Below are 25486 nucleotides of genomic sequence, written 5' to 3'. Positions count from 1 at the left end.
TAATTATCAGAATCTTCTTTAGAAAAATCCTCTGAGATTTGAGATAAGTTTACGTATTATTATATGAATCACAATTTGCTTTAAGAGCTTATCTAAATCCCATCTGTTTGATTGGAAAAGGGAACTCGGAATGAATCCATCTAATTTTCAGTTTTCTTCCTTGGAGAGAATCGTGATTGAAAGTTAGAGTAGGGTTATGTGTTGCCTTTTTTGATGGTTTCTAGAGGAAGTCTTAGGGTTTCCATAGTAATGCATAAGGAGTCACTATTTTCTGCCACAATTTCCCAGCAAAGAGAAGAGCATTGGTAACTATAAAAGTTGAGAGTAGATCATTCTAAATTTGTTCTGGCTGTGGGGGATGGGTGGGACGGAGCATTGTACTATCGAGTGAAGGTGACTGACTCCCAGCTCCACAAGGCAAATAATGCATTTACTGAGTTTCCAGCAGCAGTGTCAAAGAAATTCTAGGCATCTTGACCAGGCATGAGACAGGTGGGTCCTGCCCTGTTGCCCTGGAATTCACAAGAGACCCTGCACTTTAGGAAATACTGACATTGCTGCACCTCCTCCATCTTCTCCCTCTTCCTTCTCTCTCCTCACTTCTCATTTTCCCCCCTCCCCGACCTTGCCCCGCCTCTCTCCTGCTCCTTTGCACGTCTGCTTTTCCAGCTGTGGGCTCAGCTGTCCTGAAGACAGAGGACAGTGGCACAGGATGTGGAAGGAGCACAGCGCACCCTCAGCTCCGGGAGGAGGTCATGTTCCCGGGAATCTTTCCATCACCCTGGGGCTGCTGGGCCAGGCACGTTCCCTTCCTTGTAAGTATTCAGCCTGCTTTCAGGGTTGTTGTTTTTAAATAGCAGCATTTTACCGGATGTCACAAGGTGTACCTGCGCATCTTTGTTTTGCTAAATCTGAACAAATTGTTCTCATTGGTTTATTTAGAGTAACTAAAAAAGCCTCCTCAGCAGCTGTCCAGTGTAACCGAGGACTTGTCTTACAGACAACAAAGCCAGCAGAAAGGACTGCGTCAGGAACGCTGTTATCACCCACCCCAGCGGTGGTTAGGAAGGGACTTCCCAGTGGGTGGTGAGATCTCTGTGATTCCATTTGCAGGAGCTTCAAAGTTGCCATCTGCTTTAAACTGATTTTGCTTTGAAATAGAATTCCATCATGATTTTTAAAGCTGGTGATTATTCCTAATCGCCAGAGCATGCACAGTGTTAACAGCAACCATACCTAGAAGTATGAAATTTTTTCTCTGCTTATTTAACAGAGTTAAGTGATTTAGTATAAGTTCCAGAAAAGTCAAGGTGATCCTGTGCTTTATAGAAGACTAGCTTTCTTATCTTGCCCATCATAAAGGGAAGTCCCTTGAACATAAGAGACATAAGAGCTTAAGACTTAACTTAGCTTTTAAGCTTTATTTACAGTTGTCAACTCCTACCTGTGCTCCACCTCTCTGCCCTTTTGGTTAAAATCACTGAAGCATTTGCCAACAAATCTCTGATGACCTCAGAGCCAGCCAAGGTAACTCTCCTGGCCACAGCTACTTCAGATGGGCAGGGAGCCCTCACTCTCCTTTCCACGCAGACACAGGGAGTATTTGGAACAGTTTCCAATGAGAGCACAAGTGTTGTTACCGTCATTCTATGGCAGAAATGAAGGTCCATATTAGGTACAAGACTTCCAAGATATGATGTGACTTTGGGGTGTGCTGGGTCAGAGAGCTGAAGGAGAGAAGAAGAATGGGACCATCTCCCTGCTGTGACAGTGTGACATCCCAGAGAGTTAGATGACTGTGGTCAGGCTTAGCATCCATTCATTCATCCTGCCTCCATCCAACATATATCGAAGGAAGACCCCTTCACACAGGAAGCAGATAGGTAAACATGACACACACGTATCTTGCTTTCAAGGAGCTTTGGTCCAGGGAGGAACACCCACTCCAACTTTTCTCTGATGCCTCTCCTGCACCCTGCCTGCACACGGGCGTGCGCACACACTCACACACAAACACACACATACAATGTTTCAAAGAGGAAGGTTTAAAGGAAGAGGTCACACACACTGAGAATGTAAGTTTAATTTAAATTTTCAATTATCTGAGGATAAGGAAACTTTAAAGAAATGAGATGCTGAAACAGGGCAGAGGCTGCCAGAGGCTCTCTCTTCATGTATCCCCCCCCCCCCACTTCCCTGGTGTTCAGTCAATGTTTCTGTTGCCAAATACCATAGCAGACACTGTAAGAGACTGAGGGTGGGGCAGGGTAAAGGAATATTAGATGTTCACCTTCAAGGTCTTCACAATGCAGAAAAACCAGCTATAAAAATTTGCCAAGCTTGCCAAGTACTAACCGTTTACCAGCTAAGTGGTGCAGAAATGCTGTAGGTTCAGCTTTTGAGTTGGTGGGGAAACAGTCATGTCAGAGGGGACCCAGAGTAGCACTGGACTCCACAGGCATTCTTGGAGGGGGGGGGGGGTTGGATTACAGGCTCAGAGGCATAGAAGTGGACAAGTACCACTCTGTCTCGGGACAACAAGTGGAAGATGGTAATTTTGTTGAACCAGGAGGTTCCCTTGGGGGCACAGTGGGATAACCCCACTGATATAGATCAGGACACACAGGCTTAGAGCGATGGAGTGATGTGCCTGCTGGTCACAAAGCCCTGGTCAGCTAGAGAGCCAGGACCAGGCCAGCCCCGCAATGAGAGTTAGGGTTTTTCTGTAGCAGATGGCAGAATCCAATTCTAGCTCAGAAGTAAAACCCAAATTTGATGAAAAGATATGCAGAGTTTGGAGATCAGAGAAAAAGAACAAGTGAGACTAGAAAAGAGCCAAAATGAGGACAGTTCGGGCACCTGGATGGGGAATGAATGGGAGCCACTGTCATCATGAATCAGCTTTGATTAACGCAGGGCCCTGAGTCTCTGCTGAAAGGACATGCAGTCCTCCTGGCTGGAGGGGCAGAGCCGCCTGATTGACAGTACAACCCAAACTGCCCGCAATGAGGAATGGTGGCTCCCTCAGGCAAAACTGGGAGGGAAGAGGAAACGGACACTGCAAGCAAAAATATCCTTTCTCTAAACAGTATCGAGTCCATTACAATAAAATTGCTGTAATTTGCCCAGGCCATAAAGAGTTTTAAACTCTTGCAGGTATATTAAAAGTCCACAGTCTTTGCTCCACAGGTTACTACAAATGAATTAAACAGAGTGGAGTCAGCTTCAAACCACTGAGTTCTAGATCTGAAAGGAATCTCAGAGGTAAACTAGAACAGTTCTATCACCGTGCAGATAAGGAACCCAGGGACTTGTTGCAAGGTTCTATGAGCTAGTTAGTGGCAGAATCAAGAGAACTGAGCTGGCCTCGGCCTCAGGCCAGCCTCTATCCACAATGCTGCATCACATGCTCTAAGGTCATCACAATGAAGTCTCCATACAGTAAAAGAACTTGGTCATCTCCTTGTTGTTGGAGGCATTAAAATGCCTCCAACAGCACATGTCACCCACCAGTGTAATCCCAAACTGTATCATGTCTTCCTGAAGCTTCCTTTGCGGAACCACGCCTCAGTTCTACAGCTAACATGGCAACATTAGGATTTCAACGTCCATAAAGCACTTTACATTCTCAGAGAGTTTTTCTCAGGATGATTACCAACTCAAAAAAAGAAAATTCAGATGACTAACATTTAACAGGCACTTGCTGATACACTGGATGCTTTCTTTAAGCCATTTCTATATAGGTGCATGAGAATGTAAACCCAGGATTGTTTAAAAAAAAAAAAAACAGAAACCAAAACACAACCTAAATGTCAAGCCTTGAAGGACGGGTTGAATCTAACCATTCTATCCTTATCGGATTTTAAAAGAGTATATGATCATTAGTTACAGGCAGGAAAATAGCTCATGATACATTGTTGAATGAAAAGTTTAGGCAGGAAAAGTATATCCAGCAAAATTCCCTGTTTCTACAAAAGCAATAGCAATGCACATATATATGTACAGATACGCATGTGTTTATGTATACATGCCCGCATATATGAACATACACGTATATACATGCATATACATGTGTCTGTACACATACACACATATAAAATTTGTACCAAAATGTTGACTGGGAGTGTAGGGGAGTGAAACAATCTTTTATAATAATTACATAATCTGTATAATATGTAATATATAATTATATAATATAGTTTTTAGCAATTTAAATTGAATTTTAAAGTTTCTCCATATTTTGTATTTGTATATCAAAATTTATTTTTTCCTTACCCCTAGTTAAGGAAATTTTTTTCTATTTTAAAAAAATTTATAATTTTTTTCTACTTTTTAAGTTGTATTTTTTAGGATTGTTTTAGGCAATCCTAGACATGTCAGATAACCCAAGCCTCACTATCCACACAAGCCCATCAGAACCAAAGAGGCACAAGGCACCCAGGGTCAGAGGACCACGCTGGCCCCTGCACACAACCCCCTGCTTTTGCTGGGGAGGACTGCATTCCCAATACACACTCTCCTCAGGGCACACGCCAGAAAGGTAAAGGTGGTACCGTCCACCCTGAAAAGGCTAACTTTGTTTTTCCCACAACCTGTTTTGTTTCCAAGCCCACGGATTGACCAGAACAACTCCGGCACCCTCAGACTTTCAAGAGAAAACAACACAACCGCACGATCTGTTCCCACATGGAGGGATGGCAGCAGAGGGGTGGGGAAACAGGATGAAAAAGACAAGGGTGGTGGTTCCAACTCTCAACAGTTTTCCTTTGTCATTTTAGAGACACTGAGTGAAAGCTCTTGCTCCAGATTCAGGGACTTCCTCTCCAAAGCCAGCACCTTTGTGAAAGCAGGCAATGAGCAAAGAGCTTTGCAGCTGCCCTTCACCTCCTCCCAGCTCTCATCTTTGACAGGCAGCACCGTGATTTAACTGTCAAACACTAAGCAGCACGTCTTCTTTCAAGAGGCTCCACAGACCACTCCATACACCGACAAAGGAATATAACAAACAAACAAGTGCCTGAAAGCTTTTGTGTTGCTATGGCAACTAGCCTGGCTTTCTTAAACTCACAGGGGAAAGACTATTCCACCAAAAAGAGACAATGTAACTAATAACCCTGACATTTTATTAATGCTTCTGGACATGCCAGATCAATGTTTCTAAAACAGCCACAGCCAAGGCTAACTACCAACCATGTCAAAGCTGACCTGGACTTGGAAGTCTAGCAGGAGGCTTTAGCAGTTAGCATTGCGTGAGCAGAGGTGTCAGGCTGGTCAGCTCAGGAGACATTTATGGGACTCACCCCATCACCCAGGGAGGCTTCTACACTACATAACATGCAGCACCTATCTACATGAGGCTTGAGTAGCTCAACTATATGAGTAAACAAGGTCTGGAGTAAAGATGGAGGTAGAGGGAGACCAAGGAGATAAGAGAGTCTATCTGGGTGCCCCCATACCAAATTTCCTTTACAGACTCTTCCCAGAAATTAGAAGCCAACAGAAAACTGGAGAGGGCTACGATTCTATGATTGTTTCTGATATTTGCTGGTGTGAAGGAGGAGGCTAAGCCACAGACTTTTCTGAATGGTAATGATACCAATCCTTTGGAGGGACAATAGGAGGCTATCTCAGTTACAAAGGAGCTGGGTGTGCTGGTTGCTGACCATGGTGCTGTCTGTGTTCAACCCATTAAAGCGGTGCCCACTTTCCATGTAAAATTACCCTCTCGTCACCTTTGATGTCACACTCTGTAGTCCTCCCATGTATTCAGAAGATGGCAAGAGCATGAAGGTCAACTTGATGAAAGGACAATGCTGACGGGAGTGCAAACTGGCACAGTATTCCTGGAGGGCAGTTTGGTGATACATACCAAACACCACAAAAATTCCAGAGTCTATGACCCAGCTTTTACACTTAAAAAATGTATCCTAAGGAAGTAACCAGAGACACGCACAAAGATGCTGCAAAGATACTAACTGCAGTGTTCTTCATAATAAAGAAAAATTGGAAACAATATAAAAGTTTAATAATGTGAGAAAGGAATTCAAAATAAAATTTTAGTATAGCCACCCACAGGAATTCTGTGCAGCCGTTAAAAGGACTATAGAAGCAGCACTATTTACAATAGCCAAGACATGGAAGCAACCTAAATGTCCATCGACAGATGACTGGATAAAGAAGTTGTGGTATATTTATACAATAGAATACTATTCTGCCATAAAAAAGAATAAAATAATGCCATTTGCAGCAACATGGAGCTGGAGATCATCATTCTAAGTGAAGTAAGCCAGAAAGAGAAAGAAAAATACCATATGATATCACTCATATGTGGAATCTTCAAAAAAAAAGGGGGGGTGTAGAAAAGGACACTATGAACTCATCTACAAAACAGAAATAGACTCACAGACATAGTAAACAATCTTATGGTTACCAGGGAAAGGGGGTAGGAAGAGATATATTTGGGAATTTGAGATTTGCAAATGTTAGCTACTATATAAAAAAATAGATTAAAAAAAACAAGTTTCTTCTGTATAGCACAGGGAACTACATTCAATATCTTGTAATAACCTTTAATGAAAAAGAATATGAAAACAAATATATGTATGTATATGCACGACTAGGACACTGTGCTGTACAACCAGAAACTGGCATATTGTAACCAACTATACTTCAGTTTAAAAAAAGCTATGGTGGGAGAGGGTATAGTTCAGTGGTAGAGTGCATGCCTAACATGCATGAAGTCCTAGGTTTGATTCCCAGTACCTCCATCAAAAATAAATACATAAGTAAATCTAATTACCTCCCCCCACCACAAAAAAAGCTATAGAAATATATATATGCTCACACCTTCCTAAGTAAAAAGTTTTATACTTATACATTTTATATATCTATATAATTTTAAAAGAAGTATCTTCCATATATTATTTTGATCACTAGTATTTTAACAATAAGTAACTAAGAAGCTACACATCAAAATAACAACAACGGTCATCTCTGAGTGGCTTCACTGTGGGTTTTTTTCAGTTATTAAATTGGCTACCATAAAATGCTATTATGTAACTTTTAAACAATAGAAGGAAGAAGAAGAGGAAGGAGAAGAAGGGACAGAGTATATTTGGACTTCATCCTGTTTCCAGAAAGTGATATATAAAATATAACGTAACCAACCGACTTTTAATGTATCTCCTCAAATTAAAAGCCATTAATCGGACAAGATGCTGGAAAATGGGCTGTCTTCTTTATTCTTTCCAAATTTATTCAGTGGCTCCTGTGTATAAAGCATTGAGGTGTTGAGTCAAAAAAGACAGACAGTGTGGTGGGGGACTGACTGAAAGGTTTTAAGGACAAAGAACAGGTCCGCATGTGGCTCGGGATGGCAGCACACCAGAGGTAGAAAGGCCAGTGCACTACTTTTTTATTGCTGCTGCAACAAGTTATCAGAAGCTTAGTGGCTTAAAACAACACTGTATTACCTTATAGTTCTGTACTTTCAAAGATCGAAATGGGTCTCAATGGAGTAAAATCAAGGTATCAGCAGGGCTGCATTCCTTTCTGGAGGTTTTAGTGAAGAATCCATTGCCTTGCCTTTTCCTTCTTCTAGAAGCAGCTCAAATTCCTGGCTTCCTGGCCCCTTCCACCATGTCAAAGCAGCAACAGCTGGCAGAGCCCTTCTCTCATCACCTCTGACCTCCATTTCTGCTTACCTCCTCCACTTGCATGGACTCTGATGACTGTATTGGTCCCACCTGGATAATCCAGGCTCCTCTCCCTGTTGTAAGGGCATTTCATTGATAAACCACCTTAATCCATCTGCAACCTTAATTACCCTCTGTCATGTAACCCAACATATCCACACCTTCTGAGGATTAGGATATGAACATCTTTGGGGGCCATCATTCTGCCTACTAGAACCAGTTAGCAAAGCATGACAGTGATGCAAAGGAGAGCCTGAAGAATAGCAGCAATGGGGATAGGGGAAGAAGGCAGTTCCATCAGGCATTAGGTGGAGACCTCTAGGAATTACTGGCTGATCAGATGTGGGCAGTAAGTTGGAGCTAGGTGCCAGGTGGTACCACTCACACGGACAAGGAACCAGCTTGGGGAGAAGGATAATAACATGGTATACATGTAGAACTTGAGGCACCCATGGGACATCTGGGTAGACATGTCCTATACCATTTGGCTGTGTGAGCAGGAGATCTGCAGGGAGGTGTGGACTGGAGAAAAAGTGGGAGACAGAGGCATAGAGCTCCTGGGGGAAGCAGAAGAGATGAGCAGACCAAGCTGTCTTGAGTCACATGGAAAGAACAGAAAAGCCTTTCTTTACAGGTATCCTCATTTTGTACTCGGCATCCATAGGCGGAAAAGCCATAGATAAGATGTGAGCGCTACAAGGAACAGGAAGGATTACTCTCAAGGTGGATTAACCAAGCTGGCCCCTTCCCTGCTCAATTAAAGCCACAGGAAAAAAAAAAGTGTTTTATGTTTCCAGAATTTCTAAAGTACTTCTCTGTGTTAACTGTACCACATAACTGTCTTATATATGATTCAATCTGACAAGCTGTGTTATATACAGGCTACAGTGTATTTCCAGTAGTCTTAACTACTTTTGCAGTTAAAAAAAGCAACTGAACAACACTTAAACACATATGTAAGCAGAAGTTTTCAGTTCCTCTTCAAGCTAATTTCGGGAATTCCTTTGCTGGGGTACTTTTCAGAAGCACTTATGGAGAAAAATAAGAAAACCTATTTGATCACCCGAAGTCACATTCGAGCTTCTCACAACACATCTTCTCCAAGGATACAACTGCTCTAGCAATGAAACAGTCACATAAACCTAGGATATGTGAGACATGCCTTCAACTATAAATTCAGGGACCAAAGGCAAAAGAAAAAAGTATTATTGATTGTATCAATTTTGGTTTGGTCCAATTACTGCTGAAGCAAATATTTTCCCCTGAAACATTTAAAGTTCAGAAAGAGGGATGAAGGTAACAGTGAGATCCAGAAGGGTCCTAAGAGATACTCTAGTGAATTTAACTTCCTCTTCAATATGAGGCCACTGAGGAACAAAGAAAGTTAGTGATTTCCTCAAGGCCACTTTACCAGTGACAGAGTCAGACCCAGGATGCTAAGCCCAACTCCCAGGCTACTGCTCCTCACCGGAGGAAGCAGAGCTGATTTACAATGTAGTGTTAGTTTCTACAGCAGAGTGATTCAGTTAGACGTATATTCTTTCTCATTATAGATTAGAAGATATTGAATGTAGTTCCCTGTATTCAGTATACAGTAGGACCTTGTTTATCTATTTTATATATAATAGCTCATACCTGTTAATCCTAAACTCCTAATTTATCCCTCCCCCACCTTTCTCCTTTGGTAACCATAAGTTTGTTTTCTATGTCTATGAGTCTGTTTGTTTTGTAAACAAGTTCATTTGTGTCCTTTTTTTTAGATTCCACATATAAGTGACATCATATGATATGTCTTTCTGTCTGACTTAACTTCATTTAGGATGATAATCTCTAGGTCCATCCATGTTGCTGCAAATAGCATTATTTCATTCTTTTTTATGGCTGAGTAGTATTCCACAGTGCATGTGCATGCGCGCGCATGTGTGCGTGTGCCACATCTTTATCCAATCATCTGTCAATGGACATTTAGGTTGCTTCCATGTCTTGCCTATTGTAAACAGTGCTGCTATGAGCACTGAGGTGCATGTATCTTTTCGAATTAGAGTTTTCTCCAGATGTATATCACAGGGCCCTTTCTGAATCTCTCTTCCTCACCTGCCTAGTACGAATTCTTCCCTACATGTAACATACACCCTTTCTCTGCTCCTGTCCATCTCTCTATGAAATCATAAATGCCTAGAATTGATCATTTCTTTCTTCATTTCATGCCCACCACTCAAACTTCCAGTGGCTCCAGAAGGGTTTTGGCCAGACCTGAGAGGTTAATGAGCAGGTTTGTTTAGCGAACTTCACAGACTCTGTTCCATCTGTTCTTTCAGAGCTGCACTGAGCATTACTGGAAGAATGGACTACATAAATAACAACCAGAAGTCTCTTTCCAGAAGCCCCTGGATCACTGTTCCTTTGGGTCTCACAATGGATAGGAAAGCAGAACTAAGCCAATGCTAAAGAGGCAAAGTAGCAAAAACGTGTTTAGCATGAGGACTTTTCATAGACATTTAGCAACGTGCTTGCTCCATGGTACAAAGCGAACTTCCCCTCTTGTTCACAGGTTTGTCACTAATGACTGTGTGCACAGGAAGTGTCAGGCTTACGTCTGTCTACTAAATCACCTTTCTTCCCGCAAAAGCCGGTGCTTTGGGATGTGCTTTTATCCTTGTTTATGTTCTTATCATCATTCTCATGTTCCTGATAACAAGCTGTGTACTATGCTCTAGCCCCTGAAGGAAGTTAGGCTCAGTTTTTAACTCAGGTTATTAAAAAATAACCAGATGCCTCCCGTGTGCCTTTGAAAAGGGGAGTAGCTAGTATCTACAGACATCAGCTAATCTTACAGCAAAAGAAAAGCTTTGTGAATGAGGACAAAATGTAATTCCCATCACCTGCTACTGACAGTCCCCAGAAGACTGCACTTCTCACTGGACATAAAGGAATCAGAGGTCCCCAAACGCCAGACCATGTTGCCGTGGGATTGTTGACGACTACAGATGCTCAGATACAACCCCTCCCAGCTAGGTATTTAGGCAAACAGAGGAGAAGCTGTACACCGGCTCCCTCAGGTCGAAGCTCTGTGCCAAGGTCAAAACTAGTTTAAAAACTGACACAAGCAGAAGAGAGCAAACTTCAGTTACGTCCTTTTTTTCCTGGCAATTGCTACTCAGTGAACAGCTTTCTACACTTACTTCCCTGAGGGCCCTAAATGCCCACTCTTATCTCTGGTGACGGGAGGAAAAAGCTAAGCAGTTCCATCCCACCTATGGTCGGCACCCCTCTCCTCCTTTCCAGGCACCTGCACCACCTCCAACTTCTGTCCACCTCCGACTCAACCTCCCTCCGTTTCTGGTCATGGTCAGATGAACTCATATGACACAGATCCGTACGGGATTTAAAATCCCAGCACTACAGATGCTCAGATTAATTTAAAATGACACAAAGTTTTAATAGATTAAATACCAAATTTGCACCCCTTGTGGTTCTAGATACTATTTTCAAAAACTGCCCCCTTCCCTGAGAGTACCCACTTGAGCCCAAGAATTGTTCAAAACTGACTTACCTGACTCTGTGGGATGTTCACAACTGCAAAGCCAACTAAACCATGGTATTTCCTTGAGAAAGTTGACTCAATAATTGCTTCGTGGCTACCTAAATACTGCCTGAAAAAGCACCTCCACTTCCCCTTCCTCTTGAAATTCTAGTTCTTAATTTTTCTCTTAACTCCGGGTCACAATGACTTTTTATACCCTCCCTAGAGTTAATAAAATGCAGTCCAACTATGTAAGATCACAGTTCCCATCTAAAACGGGTAAAGGAAAGCTAGTTGCTTACTTAACTGTGAGAACCACCAAAGGAATGTTTGCTCAAGAGGAGGCAGTGAAACTGGTCTGAGTCACCATGATAGCTCCCAGAAACTTCTGCCTTAATAATTCCATTTTTTTGTGAATATATAACCACCTGTTCAGCGGCATTATTAGCTCTCTTTTTATGGGCAAAATTATCTTCCTGCTAAATTTGCTACAAATTGTTATTCATTTGCTATCAAACTGTAAGTAATTATTCCCTTTGGGGAACAGATGTAATTTTCTACCCTGGCTAAACTCAGACTCTGGTTGTAAATATTTTGGTTAATCATAAAAGTGCTTTGTTTCTCTTATTTGTGCCTACACAACCCCTATGATAAAAAGCAAGTACAAGATCACAGCTGGGATTCTAACAGAGACAAAATGCATCGTCTCCCATAAATATTGTAACCTGGGATAAAAATACAGTATTACCCAAGCATTGATCACTTACCTCCTCATTGCATAGCTCTACAGAGCTTCAAGCTAAAGTGAAGCCACAGTTCATGAAATTTAAAATCTGGAGGGTCACGGAAGGTCACAGGTAAAACTGTGAAGCCAGAGGCAATAGCTAAGCTGTTACTCTTTGAAAACTAAAAATGTGCAGTTATATGGCATGAAGGACCATTGCTGCTGAGTTGTAACAGATTTTTAAATACTCCTGCTCCATACAAGAGGAGTCATATAGTTACAGCTGAAAAATCATAATAGAATGTCTAATTAGTCTACTTCCCCTATGGACAGCAAGAGAACTGGTATTTTATTTTTGTGCACACTTTTTTTTTTTTTTAAAGCATGGAAACCCAGAGTTATAGAAGACTTTCATATCTCTGGGACTAAGAACTTCCTTTGAAACTGATGAAAGCTTTGAATTCTCTCCCAGAGGTAAAAACAAAAAAAAGCACAAAGTCTTGTAAATACATTCATAGAATGTACTGATGTTTCCTTAAAATCCACCCCCAAACCCACCTCTGGGGGTCCTCAAACTCCAGGTTAAGAACTTCTACTTCTGCAGTGGTATCTGGCCAATGCCTCAGTCCAGTTCTCCCACTAAGCTCACCTGAAAAACAACTGCTCTTTCACATGACAGAGCTTCAAAAGAGTAGAAGGTGCTCTCCTTAAAGTTGGCCCTGATTAGACATTGTTTTTACACTCATTTATTCTCCTGGTCACACTCACCTTTTCCCAAAGCATGAAGGAAGAATGTTCTGGAAAATGGAGGGGTGTTCTCAAACTGAACTGAGTTGCCCATCACTGTGGGAACGTACAGAGGTTGGCCTCTCACTTATCAGGGGTGTTGCTGAGAGGATCCAAGAATCGGGAGGAGAACTGGAATAGACTGTGAAGTCCACCTCAATATGAGATTCATAATTAAGTTGTACTCTGATGCCTGTGTATCAATGTCCTTCACAGGGGCGGTACTGAGAACTAAATCCTGTGCTTCCTGTGAGATTCAACCAGGCAGAGCACATACTCTACTTTAGTTCTTAACCTCACTCTACCCCCCAAAATCAGCAAATTCCTTCCAGCATTAAATGTGTCATTAATTTTTTGAAAGTCACAACTTGACTCCTATTAAGTTCTAGAAGATGAAAACCCCTGTATCTTTTATCCATGGGCTGCTAAGTCACATCACCCACTACCATTGGCAATTCAATTGTTTGAATGGCTCATTTAGACAATATATTTGTATTGACAGCCTACCTCGTACCAAGCACATTCTAGAAATACAGTCAGGATTGAGGCAGAAAAAGTCCCTGCACCCACAGAGTTTCCACAGTGGCCTTACAGACTCTGAACCATGACTCTGGTCATAGAATGTCCGACTTTTCCCATGATTTTCCGTTATTGTAAAAGGCCCACAAGAACAGAGGATAAAACACCAATTCTTGTGTAAGCCTAACAGAGCTTTCAGATAATTCTTCTTTATCTTCAAGGTGAGACATTCTGACTCATTCACTTCAAGTAAAGAGAAGGGAACATAATCATTGCATCATAGGACGTTAGAAGAAAATAAAGCAAAACCAAGAAAGGAAGCCATAAGCCTAACCTTGAAATTTCCCTAAGAACAGAACACAAAACATATGTGCACAGGAAAACTATAATTACACACTCAAATATCCTGGAGAAGAATCCCTTCTTTTTCGTCTATTAATTACAACGGGTCTATGCAGTGCTAAATAGTTTCTGAAGTAATTTTGGAAAGTGTTTGTTTTCCACATGTTTCAGTGCTGAGAATATAATTAGGTACTTAAATGCAAATGCTAATACATCAGTTTGTGTCCACAGAGAACATTCTTTGCACAACACATGATTTGATACTAATCTATGCCAAGATTTTCTTCCACAACTACCAATCAGCTGAAACTGGCCACAGGAATTCCTCCCTTACTGCCAAAAAGCACTCTTCTCGGTCTTAACCCTTTCCAGTCTAAACATGAAGACTCATTCCAGGTATAAAAAGCTGAAAGGAGGGAAAAGAGAAGAGGACGGGATGGGAATAAGCAATTGAACATCTGAGATCAGACCTATGGCTAGCTGCCCCCAGCATCTATTCTCTCCTTCTCCCTTAGGAGTAGAACCACCAATTATTAGTCAGGCAACTGGCTGTCCCAGAATAAGGATGGCGTTTCTCAGCACCCCCAACAAGCAGATGAGGCCACGTGATTAAGAGTGGACTGGCCAAGGAGACGAAGTGCAAGTATTATGGGCAACTTTGAAGTTGCATTGAGGATGGTGATGCAGTAGGACAGAAGAAACTTGAATCCCTGATGATGGAGAAGCCAACACAATGGCCCCAAACTCAACCATCTGTGGACCTTGCTTAGGCGAAAGGGAAATGAACTTCTAACCTGTTTAAGGCACTGTCACTTGAAGCTAAATTTAGGAGACAGCAAGCTTTTTTAATCCATATAATACTTCTATTAGGTAGATCTTATCATCACCATTTTACACAGTAAGCAACTGAAGACTATCTGCTCAGACCCTCATAAGCATGAGAATCACACACATGAAAGAAAGCATGGCAGCGTGAGAAGTAAGCAACACATTCTGGTGCAAAACACAGACAATGGCGCTAACTAGATTGTTGTGGAAGTTTCTTATAAAGCATTTTGAGGCTTAACACCCAGACCAAGATTTAATTCAAGCATGTGATTTTATACGAGAATGGAAATACTAAAAAGGCAACACCAAATGCATAACCAAATTGCCGCTACTGCTCCCACTAACATTTTCACTCTTAGGTTAAATTGCAATGTTTGCAAGTCTTGCTCTAGAATTTCATCCAAATGACAACTCTAAGCCTTACATATCATGGGTAAATATTCCATATGTGGTGCGACCCAGGCATTACCTTGGCTTAAAGGTCTCAAAATGCCCTTGAATATTCTCAAAGACCCACAAATTATTAGGAGTCCCATGGTGCTTTGGTTTCATCATCTCAGTAGATAAGCTTCACCCAAATGACCCCACCCTCTACCCTCTGTCTTCAGTATATATTCCTCTTTTCTATCTCTCCACGGCCCTAGCGCCGTGACAGGTATAACTGAGGTCATCAAAAAGAAAAAATCGTTTGAAGGAACTGGATAATATGCAAGAATCACCATCTCAATTTTTGTGTCAAAATAACTTCAGTGTCTTCCTGCCCTTCCCATCTATCCTATACAGTGTGGACAGACAGCACTGTGTAAGGATTAACTTTGCTTGAGTGAGATTTAACTTTTAAGAGAAATTATTCATTTCTACAAACAAAAAGACCGATAGCAGTTCCAAAATGTATTAATTGTAGTCTTAATGAAGAATGTAGTCTTATAATCATTTTTGTCAACATGGTTTTCAAGGAAGGTCAAATTCCTATTAATGTGTTAATTTTGAATCTTTATAAAGAAGTGACAGCTTGATTTTCAAGAACTTTAGAAAACATACCAAATACTAGATAATTAAGTTGTGACAGTTAAATGCTTCAACTGAACATTCTTTTCCATTTGTTTGGCACAGGCATTTAACTGTACTGCATCCCAATAATTGCATTAGGGTGTTCAGAAGCTATAAATAAATTTCCTCTCGATCTTACTAGAATGCCTAGAAGGAGAAAACTGCAAAATTAACTCAAAGTGTTACCCTCACTCATTAGCCAAAACACATAAAGGAACTGTCATCTAGTGGTAAGGTCCAGAAGTAAGAGATTTGGGGAAGAGAGGTTTTGGATCCCTGGAGTGGTTGCTTGACTCTGTGCCATCAACCAGAGCAGTGGAAATCAATACAACTTACCACAAAGATCAGTGCAATTCAAGCCACATGGCATTATTTAGAAAGAGAAAGGTAATAAGACAGTGGTTTGAGTTTCTTGATACATTGCCTATGTGCCTATGAATGAGTTTGGTACCATAGTTCCCACAATTTGTGGCCCAACTAGTTGGAATATTCCCTTGTTATCCTAATAACTTTCTACATAATTAAAAATTCACAAGGGCCATTCTCTACCAGCATGCCAGAATGAGTAGAAAGAACAGAATATAAATAATTAGTCCACTTTTTTCTAACATTAGTTTTGTCACCACCAGTAAGAATTTATGAAGCATTTCTTTACTTCTCTACACATGGCACTAGGTAGGGCCCTGGGCATGCTCCTTCTTTTGAAACTGTGTATGACTATTAAATATGTGCTAAATATTCTCACTTTGAATGTTAAGAACCCTTGGCCAACTTTAAAGCCAAGGGAAAAAAACTCATTGAAGTATCTGCTTTGGGTAAAGCAGCTAGTATTTTATTGAAGCTAGGACTTGAAATCAGGCCTCCATCTTCCAAAGTCCTTTCTCATAACCACTCTACTGACTCTTTCATCTCACTTCCAACAGGACATGTGCTTTGAGGTTGTCGCCCCATAGGTGAGAGACTGGTGTCTCTCTCTTGCTCGGTCCCCATGTGGCTAATAACTTGCAGAGTAGCTGGTTTAGGTTAGACAGATAATGTTAAAACAGAAGAGGCCAAGCAAAATGCTTCTTTTATGGCTCTGAGCTCCTTACTCTAATCAACAAAGCTACCAGGGCTCAGAGAAGCAGCTCACAACCTAAGGTGACACTACTCAATATGGAACACAGACAGCTAAGGAGAGAACCGAGAATGAATATATAAATAGGACAGACAAGAAATTAAATATTGACACTGCCTACAGAGCAGAGGTTATGAACAAAGCAGAAACACAGAAGTTTCCTGTTAGCGAGTATGGAACTAGGAAAATGGTCCCTTTGCTTCTTATGACTAGTTACGGATGGATGGCTTCTCAGAGGAGAATTTCAGGTGCTGTCAGAATAAGGACGTTGCTAGTGACCTTGGCAATAAAGAGTGATGACACTGGGCCTGAACAAAGGGCAGAGTGACACCTTGAGCAGAAGATTCTGAGAGAGCCCACTGGTACAGGAACATGAGTTATGCAATGAGAATGAAGCAAACCAGAAGCATTTGGTCCAACAACAAGGTGTACAACGCTTATGGTGCCAGGCTCTGTGCTGGATGCTGAGGGAACAAAAATGAGTAAGTCCGTGTATGTTCTCCAGAGGGAGACAGGAGAAAAACACAGATTTAAATACCACATGTGAACTACCAAGCTGGAAGTCAGCACAGAGGGCTGAGGGAACCCAGAGGAAGTGCTCCTAAGTCAGCCTGGAGGTTTGAGAGGAGTTTACTAGAAACAAGTCTGAGACTGGTTAGCTGTCTAACCTAATAGCTGAGAGCAGGAAATCTGCAGTCAGACTGTAAAAGTTCAAATCCCAGCTCCACCACTCCCTGCTCTGTGAATGAGGCAGATGTCGTAAACTTTCTGGGCTTCAATTTCTTCATCTGTAAAATGGAAATAAGAATAGTATCGACTTTGTGAGGAGGTCCTGAAGATGAAAACTTTTCCAAGTTTTTCTGGCATCTGTAGTCATCAATCCATAAGTTACCTGGTTGTATTGCTGAACAGAGTAATGGACATTCATTCAACAAATAAGTGAATGAATTCAACAATTTGGGGTGATGTAGAATCAAGAGGAAATCTAACTTAAACATCAAATGTCTACAGTGCATATAGGACCCCCAAGTAAAGGTGTTTGGTAGCCAGCTGTATATGCAAGTCAAGGGACAGATCTGGTGCTGGAGGTATAAATTTGAGAATCACCAGGTGCTTGAAGTCATGAGAATGGATGAGATCATCTAAGACGAGAGACGGAGGACAGAGATGAAGGTTATGAACAAGTAGTGAACAGCTCAAACTTTTAGAAATCAGGAGATGAAGAGGAGCCAGCAAAGTAAAGTAGGAGGAAGACAGATGAATGGGAACTAGATGAATAAAAAGCAAAGGAACCAGCATCAGCAAACACACAGGGTTGTGAAACAGCAATGTGCGTGTGTTTGTGTGTGTGCGCGCACACGTGCACGCGCGCGCATACAAGGTACGGGGAGAAATGATGATAAGTTTAGTACCACCTGAGCATAAACTGACAGGCAAGGGGGAGATGAAGACTGAGATAAAAATAAAGCCAGAGGGTAATAAACCTTGTATATAATGACAATTAAAAGGCTCAGAGGGGTTTTAATCAGGATAGAGTTCTAGCCAGGTGTGTACACTAGACAGCTAATTCTGGTAGCTATATGGATGATGTCTATGGGAGGCAGAATAATGCCCCCTCAAAGATGTCTCTGTCCTAATCCCTGGAGCCTGTGTGCATGGCAAAGGGGCATCAAGGTTGCAGGTGGAATTAAAGTTGCTAAATAAGTGACCTGAAAACAGACTATTCTAGATTATCCAGATGGATCTAATGTAATCACAAGGGCCTTAGAAATGGAAGAGCAAAACAGAAGAGAGAATCAGGAAAATGGTAGCATGAGAAGAACTCAACCATTTTTTGTTGTCTGGATGATGAAGGAAGAGATCCATGAGCCAAGGAATGTGGGCTGCCTCCAAAGGCTGTAAAAGGCAACAGATTTCTCCCCTGGAGCCTCCAGAAAGAAACTCAGGGAGACATGTTTTCAGACTATTGATAACATATCTGTGTATGTTAAAGCCAGCAAGTTTGTTGTAATTTCTTACAGCAGTGAGAAGAAACTAATACAATGTCCTTAAGAAGTAAAAAGAATGGAACCAGAGAAGACAAGAAAAAAAATAAATAAAAGGGATCCAAATTGGAAAGAAGTAAAACTGTCACTGTTTGCAGATGACATGATACTATTCATAGAAAATCCTAAAGATGCCACCAGAAAACTACATCAATGAATTCAGTAAAGTTGGAGGATACAAAATTAACAAACAGAAATCTGTTGCATTTCTATACACTAACAATGAACTATCAGAAAGTGAAATTAAGGAAACAATCCCACTTACCATCACATCAAAAAGAATAAAATACCTAGGAATAATCCTACATAAAGAGGTAAAAGACCTGCACTCCAAAACCTATAAGACACTGATGCGAGAAATTAAAGAAAGCACAAACAGATGGAAAGATATACCATATTCATGGACTGGAAGAATTAATATTGTTAAAATGACCACACTACCCAAAGGAATCTACAGATTCAATGCAATCCTTATCAAAATACCAAGGCCATTTTCCACAAAAGTAGAATAATTTTAAAATTTGTATGTAAACACAAACAACCCCAAATCACCAAAACAATCTTGAAAAAAGAAGAACAGAGCTGGAGGAATCACATGCCCCCAACTTCAGACTACACTACAAAGCTACAGTAACCAAAATGGTATGGTACTGGCACAAAAACAGAAACAAAGATCAATGGAATAGCATAGAGAGCCCGGAAATAAACCCATGCTCTTATGGTCAATTAATCTATACTAAAGGATCGCTTCCTCAGCCTTTTGGCTAAGATCAAGTGTAATCTATACTAAAGGAGGAAAGAATATACAATGGTGAAAAGACAGTTTCTTCTATAAGCGGAGCTGAAAAACCAGACAGCTACATGTAAAAAAAAAAAAAAAAAATGAAATTAGAACATTCTCTAACACCATATACAAAAACTCAGAATAGATTAAAGACCTAAATGTAAGACCAGAACCATAAAACTCCTAGGAAAAAACACAGGCATAACACTCTCTGACATAAAACATAGCAATATTTTTTGGCTCTGTCCCCTAAAGCAAGGGAAATAAAAGCAAAAATAAACTAATGGGACCTAATTAAACTTAAAAGCTTTTGCACATAAAAAAAATCTATGATAGCAGCACTATATACAATAGCCAAGACATGGAACCAACCTAAATGTCCATCAACAGATGACTGGATCAAGAAGTGGTGGTATATTCATACAATGGAATACTACTCTGCCATAAAAAAGAATAAAATAATGTCATTTGCAGCAACATGGATTGACCTAGAAATCATAATTCTAAGTGAAGTAAGCCAGAAAGAGAAAGAAAAATACCATATGATATCACTCATATGTGGAATCTAAAAAAAAAAAAAAAGGAAAGAAAGAAAGGACACTATGAACTCATCACCCATCTACAAAACAGAAACAGACTTGCAGACTTAGTAAACAATTTTATGGCTACTGGGAAAAGTGGATCACAAGGGATAAATCTGGGAGTTTGAGATTTACAAATGTTAACCACTATATATAAAATAGATTTTTTAAAGTTTCTTTTGTATAGCACAGGGAACTATGTTCAATATCTTGTAATAACCTTTAATGGAAAAAATATGAAAATGAATACATGTATATGCATGACTGAGACATTGTGCTGTACGCTAAAGACTGACATGCTGTAACTGACTGTACTTCAATTTAAAAAAAATCTATGAAACAAAAAGACAACCTGTTGAATGCAAGAAAATATTTGCAAATGATATTACAGATAAGGAGTTAATAGCCAAAATATATAAACAGATCATTCAACTCAACATCAAAAAAAAAAAATAAATAAAACCAACTCAATTAAAACATGGGCAGAAGAACTGAATAGACATTTTTCCACAAAAGACATGAAGATTGCCAACAGGAACATGAAAAGATGCTCAACATCACTAATCAGAGAAATTCAAATTAAAACCACAATATCATCTCATACCTGTCAGAATGTTTATCATCAAAAAGAACACAAAAAACAAATGTTGGCAAGGGTGTGGAGAAAAGGAAACCCTCATACACTGTTGGTAGGAATATAAATTGGTGCAACCACTGTGGAAAACAGTATGGAGGTTTCTCAGAAAACTAAAATGGAACTACCATATGACCCAGTAATTCCACTCCTGGATATATATTGGGAAAAAAATCACTAATTTGAAAAGATACATGCACCCCAATGTTCATAGCAGTTTTATTTACAATTGCTAAAATATGGAAGCAACCTAAGTGTACATCAACAGAAGAATGGATAAAGAAGATATAGTGTGTGTGTGTGTGTGTGTGTATATGCATGCAATGGAATACTACTCAGACATAAAAAAGAATGAAATGTTGCCATTTGCAACAACATGGATGGACTTTGAGGGTATTATCCTAAGTGAAATAAGTCAGGCAGAGAAAGACAAATACTATATGGTATCATTTATACATGGAATCTAAAAAATACAACAAAGTAGTAAATGTAACAAAAAAGAAAGACTCACAGATACAGATGACAAACTAGTGGTTACCAGTGGGGAGAGGGAAGGAAGGGAGGGGCAAGATAGGGGTGAGAGATTAAGAGGTGTTAACTATTATGTATAAAATAAATAAGCTACAAGGATACATTGTACAGCACAGGGAATATAGCCAGTATTTTATAATAACTTTCAATGGAGTGCAACCTTTAAAAATGTGAGTCACTATGTTGTACACCTGTAACTTTTTTTTTTTTTTTTTAAGATTGGAATCAGAAAACACAACTAGGAGGCTGTTGCATTAGAACAGAGGAGAAAGGATGAAGGTCTGTCTTAGAAAATGGGAACAAGGTAGGAAAGAAAGTGGTGTTTTTCTGAGCATCTGCGGTTTACCTGCTCTGTGATTATCAACACACTTCTATCAGATGGACAAAGAGGTCTCTTTATGGGACAATGGAACACATTTATTTCAGCAACACTAAGATACATCCCCATTGAAGAAAAACCTACCTAAAAAGCTGAATTATAAACTACTGCCAAGGGAAGGTTAAAATCGTGGTCACCCTTTGTGATGCTGATCCTTTAAAACTGCACCCCACGATCTGCCTTTTCTTTTATGATTATTCCTCATATGTTGAGTTTGGTCTTTTATTACTTCCAAAAGTTAGAAAAACGTTTTTATAAGTCTTGATTCCCTCCTCTACATTTCTCTGACACCAAGAAATGCCTTGTCTGCCTGCCTGCAATACTAATAATTTTCTCTCTTGGGAGCTACCTTTTGCTTCTGCTTTTTATGCCAGTAATTCATATTCATTATAGAAAAATTAGAACACAAACAAGCAAAATTTTTAAAAAGGTAAATCATTCTAATCCTACCCCCAGAGATAATCTTTTTGCATTCTCAGAGGTATTTTTAAGAATGTTTTATTAATATTTATACATATTCATATATTAGGGGAAAAAAGGAACCATACTCTTCTAAAATGTCATGCTTTTCTTGCCAGGCAATATATTATGAATCTTTCCATAAATATAAATAAACATTTAAAATACAATTCTTGAAGGCTACTAGGTATTTCATATAAGAATATACCATAATTTATCTGCTCCATCCTCTTATGACTAGACACCTGATTTTTTATTTTTCCTTGGACCCCCCCATCTTCTGTGTTCCCCCCTCTTCATCCTCTTTTCATCCAGGGGTTCTTGGACATCACCATCAGCTAGCTACCTTTAGGTCAGCCTTTCTGCAGTAAATGGTTCCTACTCCCAGGGTTGTTCTGGGTAGCTGCTGTATCTTCCCCACCTGATTGACTACTCCAATCTCCCAGACCTGTCTTACCAGCATGCCACTGGCTAATTCAGAGACAAAAGTGTGTTTGCAGCAAAACAGCAAACTCGACCTTTGTCAGTAATGACATAATGACTGGTGATACATATTAGTCTGACAATCCCTCAGTGCCAAAGCTTCAGTTACTAAGACTAAAAAGTTCCCTACTTTATTATTGCTTATAATTTATAGTTCTATGTTTATTTATAATTAGGGAAGCCTTGTCACGTAGTAGTCCTGACTCTTCTTTGCAAGTGACCCCCCCCCCCAAAAAAAAACTCAAGTAGCTTTAAGCAAAAGAACAGGTTGTTTCACATAACTTAAAATCAGACATGATTAGACAGTGTCAGGAAGTAGTTCCTGACCCCTTGGCTCTGCTATCAATTGTGTGGGCTTCATTCACCGTCAGGTTGAGTGGGGCTCCCCTTCAGGTGGCAGCAGCACTTCCAGGCTTCTATCTTTGTAGCTCCAAGTCCAGTAGAATATTGCTTCCTTCCTCAATATCTCAAAAAACAAAATAAAACAGAACTTGAAACTGGCTCCAATTGGACCACTAAGGTCATGGACATCCAGAGGATGGATACCCTAGTGTAATTAAGTCAGTTAGAGCTAGGCCACAGGCCTCCCATATTATGTACTAAGTATAGTCAAAGACATCAGATACAGTTACCAGAAGAGGGAAATGAATATTCTGAAAGCAGTACAGTAGACATCCGTGCAAGGGTGGACCACTCTAGGACTGTGACCTTAACTTCTGGGATCACAAACCCCTCTGAATATCTAATACAAGCTTTATATGGAGGAAAATGACCAAAAGTACACACACACACACACAGTATTCGGTATACAAGGCAGTTGTGGATTGGAAATTTATTTCTTCCACACAGGTAGAATATAGAAGCAGCCTTCCAATGAGTTATGTTTCTCACTCAGTTTTCATGCAAAAATTAACAGGTATTTCCTGAACAACGATGGAAATAAATCTAAATTTTTCCTCCCCACCAAAAAATATGCTTGAAGGTAAATTTCAACAAAAAGCTTAAAGTTATTTTGACTTAAACATGGAATTGAATGTATGAAATGGTTTCAAAATAGAATGCAAGCCATCTTTAATATTTAAGTTTAATATCAACTTTTCTTTTTGATAGCAACTAGTCTTGAGGAAAATGACTTGAACAACACACAACAGCCAAGAATCAAAGCCCCCATCATTCACCCTGACAGACAGACAAGGCTCGTATCAAGGAACACAAGAGTGCTACAAGATTTGGGTTGAATTCAAGTTGTACCATTTCCTTTGTCCTCAGATTCATGAGATCATCTTTGGCAAAGACTGTATCAGTGATGCACTGATGTCAGCAGGGAGAGAATTAATAGTCTATGCTTTAATACAGAAGTCTTCCAAGCAGAAGCAACCTTCAAACAAATTCTGCAGTGTTTCCAGAGGCCTGGAGATTTCTGCCCGTAGAAAGATCAACCAACAAAGTACAGACACACTAGACTCCAGCACACGGGAGAAAGTTTTTCCAGTGATGGAATTAATACAGATATCTACTTCACAACCTCATCAAAAACAATCATCCCTCATGGTGAGCTGGGAAATAAAACATACGCCTAATTCACAAATAAAAATATGTATGTCTTATGTATATGTAAACACTCACACACGTTCAAAAAGAAAACCAGTAAAGAACTGTAAGGAAGTCCTCAGGCTTCTGTGGTGGCAAATGGTGTTCCCAGAGGCCATCATTCATTCGTTCATTTCCTCGTCCTTTCAACAAGTATTTGGGGAGCAAGTACAGAGGCTGGGCACTAAGGCTTTGGGGGTACAGCAGCAAACCAGGCAAGATTCCTACACTCAGGAGCTCCCTGTCTAGTGGTAGAAGCAGACAAACTAGTAAACAAATAAATATTTGATACGTTTTCAGATAGTCACAAGTCCTAAGAAGAAAAATATAGTGAGGTAAGGAGATAAAGATAGATTTAAGTTGTGTGCAAGGTTGGCAGGGGCAGGTGGGCTGGGAGAGGATTTTAAAAGGATGTCACATTTGAGCCAAGATCTGGATGCAAGGAGGGAGGACCAAGAATCCAGATTCCGGAAGAGAATTCCTCACTCCCTATTTGACGCCCCTGTTGCACTTTGTATCTCTATTCACTCATTTGACAAATATCTCTTGAGAACCTACAACATCCCAGGCGCTGTTCCCAGAGCTCTGTTGTAGCTTTAGTTGATTCTGTTTCCGTCTGTCCCTATCAAGAAATTACAGTGATGAGAAAGGTCTCTGTAAGTCCTTTTGTGCTTTGTATTTCCGTAAATAAAGTATTTGATGGAGAGATAAAGAGATAGATAAATGAATGGCTAACTCCAAACTCAAGTACTTCTCAGAGTCAACACTGTTATTTCCCTTGCTGCTCCCCCAAGTCAAAGTTCATCTCCTCTCAGAAGAAAGCCAAGGTTATACAGACTCCTCCTGGAGAACTTAGCATAATAAATTGGGTTAGGCCTACTGGGAAATAAAGGATTCAAGTAAAAGGAAATCTTTGATTAAAAATGTAGTTCATTATTCAAAACTCCTTGCTAGACAGCAAATAGAAAGGCCATAAACCTTGTCTTAACTCAATAATTCAAAGAACTCCCCAAACACAGGATAATACAAACTGATTCTTTTGAAATCATACCCAACAAGTGACTCATTGGTCATAAGAACCTCCAATGTCACACTTGTGTGTGAGGCTCTCAGTGCGACAACAGTAGTCCATGTCAAAAACAAAGTGGAAATGAATTTAGTAATCCTACCCAATCCTCCAGTTTTAAAGGAGCCCACACATTTCTCTTTTGTTATGCTTAATTCTACGTTTCTCAGTGCTTAGAGAAAACTGTGCAAATCAGAGGTAAGACTGACAAATCCTCAGTCTCCCACGGTGGGACATGTACCCAGAGAAGTAACACCAAATATTAACTGCTTGCTCAAAAAGTTATAAAATGCCATTAAAACTTGAAGACATGCCACTCCCAATACCATACTGATAATATACGACAGTAAC

General features: G+C 40.2%; 1 protein-coding gene and 1 long non-coding RNA gene across 3 annotated transcripts in view; one reads left to right on the top strand and one right to left on the bottom strand.

The window, feature by feature from the left end:
* The window catches only part of SYT16 (synaptotagmin 16), a 212661-nt gene that overhangs the window by 131585 nt on the left and 55590 nt on the right, over nucleotides 1-25486 (bottom strand). The gene's annotated exons all lie outside the window — the stretch shown is intronic.
* LOC135321313 (uncharacterized) lies at nucleotides 658-23707 on the top strand. Its single transcript, XR_010380992.1, has 3 exons — nucleotides 658-815; nucleotides 21377-21462; nucleotides 23590-23707. It is a non-coding gene; the product is annotated as an uncharacterized LOC135321313 (long non-coding RNA).

Source organism: Camelus dromedarius, chromosome 5 (assembly GCF_036321535.1).
Source record: "Camelus dromedarius isolate mCamDro1 chromosome 5, mCamDro1.pat, whole genome shotgun sequence".
Lineage (NCBI taxonomy): Eukaryota > Metazoa > Chordata > Mammalia > Artiodactyla > Camelidae > Camelus > Camelus dromedarius.
The sequence above is the reverse complement of the archived record's forward strand: the minus strand, read 5'-3'. Positions and strand labels throughout refer to the sequence as shown.